We start from the raw sequence: 10,143 nt of genomic DNA, 5'->3' as shown, positions 1-10,143 counted from the left end.
CCGACGTTGAATTTTCGTTCTTTAACTTTGGAGTTAAAGTACCGGGTGACTTTTTGCTGGTATGCAGCAACTCGGAGTTGGGCCTTCTCCCGTATCTCGTCAATCGAGTCTAGGGACTCCATCATCAGTTAGCTGTTCCGGTCCTGGTCGTATGTTAGGCGTCGATGTGAGGGGGGATCTAACTTGACAGGTAACATAGCCTCATATCCGTAGGCCAAGGAAAATGGGGTATGACCTGTCGCTGTTCGGTGAGACGTTCTATACGACCAGAGGACTTCAGGCAGCTGCTCTGGCCATGTTCCTTTAGCTTCTTCAAGCCTCTTCTTTAGGGTGTCTTTAAGAGTTTTATTCACGGGCTCGACATGCCCGTTTGCTTGGGGATGTGCGACTGAAGAAAAGTTTTTAATAACTCCATGTCTTTCGCAGAAATCAGTGAATAAGTCGCTGTCAAATTGGGTTCCGTTGGCTGAAACAATCTTTCGGGCCAGACCATATCGGCAAATAATGTTCTAGATGACAAAATCAAGAACTTTCTTGGTCATGATGGTAGCGAGTGGTTCAGCTTCGGCCCATTTGGTGAAATAATCAACTGCCACGACTACATACTTTACTCCGCCTTTCCTTGTAGGTAGGGATCCAATCAAATCTATCCCCCATACTGCAAAAGGCCACAGGCTTTGCATTTGTTTTAATTCGTTTGGAGCTGCTCGTGGAATCTTGGAGAACCTTTGACATTTATCGCATCTTCGTACAAACTCCACCGAATCCTCGTTCATAGTTGGCCAGAAGTAGCCTTGCCTTAGAATCTTCTTTGCCAAAATCTGCCCCCCAGCATGATCCCCGCAGAAGCCTTCATGCACCTCTTTCATGAGTTCCTTAGCTTTTTCCGGTGTAACGCATCTGAGTAGTGGCATTGAATATCCTCTTCGGTAGATAATACCATCGACTAGTATGTACCTAGCGGCTCGCCTTTGTAGAGTTCTGGCTTTGTTTCTATCGGCTGGTAGCACACCGTTCGTCAGATACTCCAAGTAAGGTGCCATCCACGTATTCTCCATTCGAATCTCCATATTGGTCTCAACCGCTTGTATGCTTGTCTCACTCAGTCTTTCTACTGGCACAATGTTCAAGGTGTCAGCATCTTTCGCGCTCGCAAGTTTTGCTAAGGCGTCTGCGTTTGAATTTTGATCTCGCGGAATTTACTGAAGGGTGTACTCTTTGAACTGGGCTAGTAGGTCCTTTGTTTTATTCAAGTAGGCCACCATTTTTAAGCCTCGTGCTTGATATTCTCCTAGAACTTGATTCACCACCAGCTGTGAATCACTGTAGATATCAAGCGTCTTTATGCTCATATCTTTCGCCATTCTCAATCCAGCGAGGAGTGCTTCGTATTCTGCTTCATTATTTGACGCGGTGAAGTCGAACCTAATAGCGCAGTGAAATCGATGCCCTTCCGGCATTATCAATATCACTCCCGCTCCAGCGTGGGATTCGTTGGATGACCCATCCGTGAATAACTTCCACGAAGGAGCTTTGTCCTGAGGCTCAGGCGCTTTAGGCTGTTCGCTGTCTGGGAGTTCAGTGAATTCTGCAATAAGATCGGCCAAGACTTGTCCCTTTACTGCTGCTCGTGGTGAATAAGTTATATCGAACTGTCCTAGTTCGACTGCCTATTTTAATAATCGGCCAGCCGCCTCTGGTTTTTGGAGGACTTGTCGCAGGGGCTGGTCAGTTAAAACTGTGATAGGATGGGCTTGGAAGTAAGGGCGTAGCTTCCTAGAGGCCAGGATTAAGCAATATGCTAACCTCTCGATTGGTGGATATCTCATTTCTGCCCCGATCAGTCTCTTGCTGACATAGTAGACTGCTTTTTGTACGCCTTCTTCCTCTCGCACTAGTACCGCGCTAGCAGCAACTTCAGTAATCGTCAGGTAAATAAACAAAGTTTCTCCTTCGATCGGCTTTGATAAGATGGGAGGTTGTGCCATATGGGCTTTCAAGGCCTGGAATGCTTGCTCGCAGTCTCCTGTCCATTCAAACTTCTTATTTCCCCTAAGTAGATTGAAAAAAAGGGACGCACTTGTCTGTTGATTTCGAAATAAATCTACTTAGGGCTGCGATTCTCCCGGTTAAACTTTGTACATCTTTGATCCTTTCTGGCGACTTCATGTTGATCAGGGCTTTTATCTTGTCGGGGTTGGCCTCGATTCCTCTTGAATTTACAATAAACCCCAAAAACTTCCCTGATCCAACTCCGAAGGAACATTTGAGGGGATTTAACTTCATCTGGTGTTTTTTCAATACATCAAAGCACTCTTGTAAATCCCTCACATGTCCTCCTGCCTTCTTAGACTTTACCAGCATGTCGTCCACGTATACCTCCATGTTTACTTCGATCAGCTCCTTAAACATGTGGTTGACTAGCCGTTGGTAAGTCGCACCTGCGTTTTTCAGTCCGAAGGGCATTACTTTGTAACAGTATAAGTCCGTATCGGTCCGAAAGCTGGTGTGATCCTCGTCAAGGGGGTGCATGCTAATCTGGTTGTAGCCCGAATATGCATCCATGAACGAGAGGATCTCGTGCCCTGCCGTTGCATCGACTAGCTGGTCGATTCTTGGGAGTGGGAAGAAGTCTTTTGGGCAGGCTTTATTGAGATCTGTAAAATCCACGCAGGTCCGCCACTTGCCGTTAGGCTTGAGAACCAGCACTGGATTGGAGACCCACGATGGATAAAATGCCACCCTGATGAACCCATTCTCCTTTAGTCTTTCAACTTTTTCTTTTAAGGCTCTCGATCTATCCTTATCGAGAAGTCTTCTCTTTTGTTGCACGGGTGGAAAGGTCTTGTCTATATTCAGGCCATGGCTGATAACTGCAGGATCGTCTTCGAACACTTTCTGAATGTCCATTTGTATTTCAAACTTATTGACATGAGACACTGGGTCTCCGTACCCGTCAAAGTTTGGAAGTGTAGGCATTTTGAACTTGCTTAGAGTTTCTGCATTAGCTATCCTTTGTACGAAAGGAGTGCCTTTCCTCCTATCGTGGTCGATATAAGATGTCCTTCCCCCGACCAGCTGTTGCACTGCCTAGTTGAGGGCATCTATCTGGGCCTGTACAGCGACAGGTATCGCTGTGGCCTCTGTTGCTGGGGGGACATTCTCGCCATGCCGCTCACGGCGATCGTTGAGTATGTTTCTCAAATCCTCGTCTCTTCTCCGCTGCTCGCTACCCCCGAGCCGGTTGAAGACATTATTTTTCCTGGCCTACCTCCCAGCATCCCGTCTATTGGGTTGGTCATCTTGAGGTACCTGGCTCCTGCCTCTACCTCTTTCTTCGTTCCTCCTACCGGCATTTCCCTTGCCTGAGTCGGCCTCATTATATCCATGGTCATCTCTGAACCTCGATTGGCTATGGTGGGATCGACTGTTCCCTCGATTTCCATCCCTGGCTGAAACGTCCTGAGCGTTAGAGGGCGGCCTGCGCTGGTCGTGGTGTCCCCGTGCATTATTATGCCGTGGGGGACCCCAGACCGCAGAGCCTAACTCTGAGTCCCTCCTGTTACCAGGGGGATACTGACCACTGTTCGGTAGGTTTGGGTCATCGCCCCTACGGCGTCTAGGACTACGAGGCTGATGCTCGGCCCTATTCTGCCTCTGTTGGAGGCTGTGCCTCAGGGTCCATTGGGACATCGTCATGGGGCACCTGAGGCTGCTCGGGCCTTTGTGGACTCGAGGGCTGGATTGGTGGGCTAGGATTTGGACCCCTCTGGGGTGGCCCATTTGCAGGATGGTCAGGCTGCGAGACAGGTGCGGCCTAATTCCTAGCCAGTTGCAAGGCTGCCTCGAGGGCTGCCATGGCTTCGCTCTGGCGGTGGTCCATCTCCACCTGCCTTTCGCTTAATTCTGTGCGCTGCCGTTCAATCTCCTGCTGCTGCCGCGCCACAACTTCGGCAGCAGTCTCTTGACTGGCTTTCAGATTAGCCAGCTCTTCCTGCAACGCCCCCAGGGTACTTTTCAGCGTTGCATCGTCCATCTCTTCCTCCTCGAAGTCCAGATGTGGCTCTTCTTCTGCCACGCTTGCAGGGGGAGGAGGAGGTGGGTTTGATGGCGCAACAGCGGCCGCCTGTCCAGCTTTCCTTCCAGTTTTCGCCATTGGTTTTCTCAACAATGATAAATCAAGCTCTCAATGAAAGCACCAGAATGTTGACCCAGATTTTGGCCAACTGACACGGAGTCAGAATATGCTTGATGTGAATTAATGCATTGAGAAGAACCGAATGACAAAAAGTAATAAGACACAATGTTTTATAGTGGTTCGGCCCCAGGATCTGGTAATAACCTACGTCCACTTAGGCTGTTATTGATGTGAGAATCAAAGGAGTGATCAAAGAACTAGGGTTCAATGAGTTTCACCAACCTCTGAAGAACAATACAATATTTCAGATAGAGTTATACTAGTATCCAGTAATTCGAAAGCCAAAAGTCCCTTTCTTGAGCTATCTTTCTCTATTTATAGGCTCAAGGGGGATTACATGATTTATTTACCGATTTTCTCTCCTGAATAACCGGATATTCAGGAGATTTTGTGAGTTAAATTCGGGATCTACAAAGATCCTTACATCAATATTACATTGCATGCGGAACTATCGACCAGACTGGTCGCAGGTATGACTGGGCTGTTTACTGCTTCTAATACGTCTTCTGGTCGATACACAAGCAAAGTTCCTCCAGATGTCAGCCACGTGTCCAGGGATCACTTGCCACGTCATCAATGCCAATGGTAATAGGAATAGGAATAAAATAAGAGTAAGAATGGAATGGAATAAGATTTTCATTACTTTGTTTGGTAGATATTTTGAAATCAATAATTGAATGAGGATTATTGTATTTTGTATATTATGGAATAGAATGAAAATAATATTATTTTGGCCAAATTGTCCTTACTTTTATAAAATGTTAATTTTTTTAAATTAAATTATAATTATCCTTGCATATTAACTTTTTTTTATGCAAAATTATATTTTTTAAAAATCAAATTATCATTATCCTTCTATATTAACTTTTTTTATATACATAATTATACATATTTTTAAAATCAAATTAATATTATATTACTATATAAATAAATAATTAATGTATTACAAATCAATACTTTGTATATGAAAATATAATAAGATATCATTAATACTTATAAAATTGTTCTAAATTAAATGCAATTTTTTTATAAAACATAAAATGACATCTTATTATTATTATTATGATTTTTTAGATTATTTGTGAGTATATGTTTATTTTTAAAAAAAATATATGATTCTATATTAACATTAACAATTAACTAATATATATATAATAAAAGTTGGTTTTATAATTTTGGGACATGTTGTTATCATTTATTTCTTTAAGTTTGCTATATAAAAAGTGTTGATTATTATGTAATTTAAAATTTTTTGTGTGTGCGGAAATGTTTGAAGAAAATGGCAAATAAGGCATAATTTAAAAAAAAAAATTGGAAAGTGTGGAAATGAATAGTTTTTCTATAGTTTAGTTTAAGAAAAGTGAGTCAATTATATATATGAATGATAATTCCTAAAGAATGAGTTTTCAAAAATCAAAATGGAAATCAAACAATTGAATGGATTTAGTTTAGGAATACCAATTCCATTCACATGTCACTATGAACCAAACAACACCTTAGTATTAGTGATTGCGTTTTTATATATATAAATGTATTTTGCTCACCAATGTCTCTTAATTATAAAGCAATTTGGACAATATAGATTTCGTATTAGCTAACCCTAAATTAACCAAGGTGTGGTTATAAAGCAGTCTATAGGTTATGTGGGTTTGGGGTTGTGTAAATTTAAAGAAGAGTTGTTTGTTCAACCCTTAAGACCACTCTCAACAACTCATTTGCTTTATTATTTAAAATACATTACTAAAATTATATTTTCTTTATTTTACATCAAAAATTTATAGTATACTACATATCAGTTTTTCTCTATATTTTTTTTTCATCATTTAAATATTATATCTTTAAATATTTTTATTAATTAAAATAATAAAAAATTGATAAATTTAGAAATAAAAAGAAAAGAAAGTGAATAAAAAAATAGAAAATAATGTTTAAAGCAGCTCTTAAAAATCTATAAATGTAGATATGAAATAAAGAATATATAGAAACTTCATTTTAGAAAATTGGTTCAAAGGAAATATTAGATGATAATTTTAACAATTTTTACTATAATTATAGAGAGTTCTCCCTTACAGAGAAGTTATTGGGAATGCTCTAAGATCACTCTCATAATATTCTTCATAATAGAGAATTCTTCAAAGATTTGAAGAAACAAATTAAAAACATCATCCATAAGATAATGTAAATTGATCTTTTATTTTAAAGATTCTCTAAAATTTAATATTCTCTCTAGATGGAAAGAAGGGTTTAGAGCTCCTTCAAAAAAAATTAATTAATATTTTATTATTTTTACTTTTGTTTTTGTCTTTTAAAGAAGTTTTAATTAATATTTAATACATTTTTCATTTAAATAAATAAATAGTATTTAAAATTATAATATTTAAATGATGTAAATAAAAATATAGAGAAATTGACGCAGATGTTATGTTTTATTTTGTTTGAAAGAGATATATAAAGTTATGTAAAATAAAAAAGAGTTTTTATGATGTTTTTTGAAAAATACAGCCAAAAAAAAAAATATAGAAAAACTAGTGTGAGTGCTCACCACCCACTTTTTATTTTTCGCAAAATGGGGGATGTTTCAGGTATGGAGAGTGAGAGAAGAGAGATTCTGACAATAATGATATTGTTTCCAAAACAGCAAAGAACGGTGCTGCATAAAGCAAAGAGCCAAAAGGGATGGAGATAGAAAATGGGGTCCGCTGTATTACGGCCTGTGTCTCAAAAAGGCTACAACGCGTGCTTATTCCTATCCAATCAACCGTGCCAAAAGATGCCGTCAACCATTTCTTGTCTTTTTCTTAACAAGATTAGGTTTTCAACAAATTTATATATCTGCTTATTTTAATGAGAAGAAATACGTACAAATAATTGGTATTATGAATATTAAAATCAAATGTTAAAAAAACATTGCCAGTTTCATAGATATAATGGAATATGATGAGTATTTAATAATTTGTAGACATTTAGTAATATTATAAATAAAACGATTGTTCGAATATTTCTCATGCTTCACATTAAGATTTGACTACTTTAATTATATGGATATTTAGGGCTAAAGTACTAAAATTTTAATTTTTTTACACTTAAATACCAAAAAAAAAAATTAACAGTGAAAGTACAAAAATGTTACTTTTTTTTACATTTTAGTACTAATCGTTTAGTCTGAATTTTGATCAGTCAATAGCCACGTATCAGCTATAAGTTGGTCTACGTTTTGGTACTTTCACGAACAAAAGAACAAAGTTCAGGTATTTATCCGTAAGTAAACACAAAGTTTATATATTTTAGTCGTTGATAAACACAAAGTTTGGATATTCTACCTGCATTCCGCTTATTTAATTTTTAGAAGACAAAAATAAGTTTAAGATTTGAGATTAGTTTTTATGTAATACCAATAATTTCTTTTTTATTTTAATTAAACTATATTTTAAATATATATTTTCATTATGAAAATATTTTATAATTATTTTTTAAAATTTTAAAATTGTTGTCTGTATTTTCACTAGATGACACGTGACATTCATTAGAGTAATAAGTAATTGAGCTCATCGAGCGCTAGTAAGGTTTCGTGCTATGATCTGGTCAGACGCTGGTGTCTCCAAGTGAGGCCACGCTGTAATGCCCCAAATTTCCTAATAAGGTTTAGGACCTTGATTAGGAGGCCGGGAGGGCCATAATTAATTTATTATGATATTTAATGATTATATGCATGTTTACGTGAATTATATTATTATATGATGGTGGAGGCATGCATATGAGTTCATATTTTAATTATGAGGGCATTTTGGTAATTTGGCCGCTGTGGGCGTAATTGTGTATTTTGGTTGCATGGTTGTGATTAATTAATATAGCCACATTATAAGGTGGATTGGTGCGAGCTATTCGGCATAAGACGATCATGAGATGTAGGTGTTCGGTCTAGTCATAACGGGTTTAAGTTCGGGGCTCGGGGTGAGTCTCGGGGTCATTTTGATGACTAGAACATTACCGGGAATAAAAGGGTAATGGGATAAGATTTATTGGTATTTGGGAATATTGAGAATAGCGGGAACTGGAGAGCGTTAATTATAATTAACGAGATAGGCGGGAAATGACGGTTTTACCCTCGGAAGCCTTTAGAGGGATTTATTTGGCCTAGGGGCATTATGGTCTTTTGACCTTAAGGATTTATATCAGCCTTTGAGTGTTTAGAAGGATGTAGAAAATAGAATAAAACAGAGCCTATCCTCATCTCTTCCTTTCTCTCCCGTACAAGTTCTCCTTCATTCTTTTCTTTGAATTTTGAGAGCCCATATTGAGGAAGCAAGCTAGCGAGTCAAAGCTTGGGGAGTATAGTTTGAGTTCAACCATTGGGAAGGATTCAAATCAAGCTTGAGGTAAGTTTCAGCCATGAATTTTATGGTGTGCTCTGTTTTTGAGCTTTAGTTTTCAGCTTGAGAATCTCTTGTAGAAAGTTTGGATTAATAGAAGTTTGGTTGATGTTTATGTTGGGTTATGATGAGGGTGAGTTGCAGATGATGTTTGGTGGTTGAATTGGGTGTTAGGTTGAGGTTTGGGACAGGTTTGAAGGGCTTGGTTCCAAGGGAAAACGCAGGGGAGGCGAGCTGGTGCGAACTGAGTTTTTGGCTGAACAGGGTATTGAGCCGCGGCATGGCTGTGGTGCGCCGCGGCTCAAGGCGTCTGGCAGGGAGGGTTGTCTCTGTCTGGGGGGCGCGGCGCGGCGCAGCTAGGGCGGGCCGCGGCCCTTAGTGACATTTTGGGCAGAATGGTGTTTTTAGCTTGGGGATTCAAGCCTTAGACCTCGGGGTTGAACCTAGTACCCGGTATAGTGGGGATTGATATCCCGGAGGCTAGATATTGGTTTGGGAACTTACGTTGATCATTTTTATTGATGGTATCTTATATTTGGTTATGACTAGGTGACCGCTAAAGGACTAAAAGTTGATTGTTCTCAAGGGTCGTTATTTAAATCATTCTAGCTCGACTTTGAGGTAAGAGAACTGCACCCCATATGTAACATGCATGGTTATGTTTGATGCATGTTGAATATTTAAATGTAAACATTGATAGCATAATGAATGCTTGGCAATCTTGCTCATTTGCATATGATTATTATTGAGGCATGCTGGATGATTAAGTGTGATGCATGTGATGCACGAGACACATGAGATTAAGGCATGCCATGAATGATGAATATGAGATTGGTCAGAGCTTGAGTCTCTGAGTTTGTGCATGATCATAATTATGCTAGCAACTGTTTAGTAAGCACGCTGAATGCCCTATTCTTGGATAATTGGCATATGATACACATTGATAGCATTGCTTACTTGTGCATGGTACTGACTAATTAGTCAGATTTGGCAAAGGTGCTAGTATTAACTGTGAAGCTATGACTCATTAGTCAGGTTCAGCAGTGGTACTGGGCACTGGTCACGTTGCACTGACTCATTAGTCAGAACGGCCTTAGCGTGTATCACGCAAGCCATCAAAGATTAGATCTAATCGACTATCAGCATTGAATGACTCAAAGAGCATTAATGCCAGACCGACCTCGAGGGTCGATGGATGAAATAAGCGCTTGAAGGCTAGAGGCTTACCCAACAGCCACCCTTCCATTTGAATCAGTGACTTGCTTGTCAGTCACTCAGTATGGTTTACCAGAACCTATTGAAGGCTTGAGGCTTACCCAACAGCCACCCTTCCATTTGAATCAGTGACTTGCTTATCAGTCACTCAGTATGGTTTACCAGAACCTATTGAAGGCTTGAGGCTTACCCAACTGCCACCCTTCCATTTGAATTAGTGACTCGCTTGTCGGTCACTCAGCATGGTTTATCGGAACCTCAAGTGTTGCGACACTCATCTGATAAGGACTGACTTTGTAGTCCTCCAATCAGAAGGCCAGGATTTCTTATCCTGGATACCCCGGCATTTGTTTGAATTCA

This window comes from Humulus lupulus, chromosome 6 (assembly GCF_963169125.1).
Source record: "Humulus lupulus chromosome 6, drHumLupu1.1, whole genome shotgun sequence".
In the NCBI taxonomy this organism is placed as follows: Eukaryota; Viridiplantae; Streptophyta; class Magnoliopsida; order Rosales; family Cannabaceae; genus Humulus; species Humulus lupulus.
Note: the sequence above shows the minus strand (reverse complement) of the source record.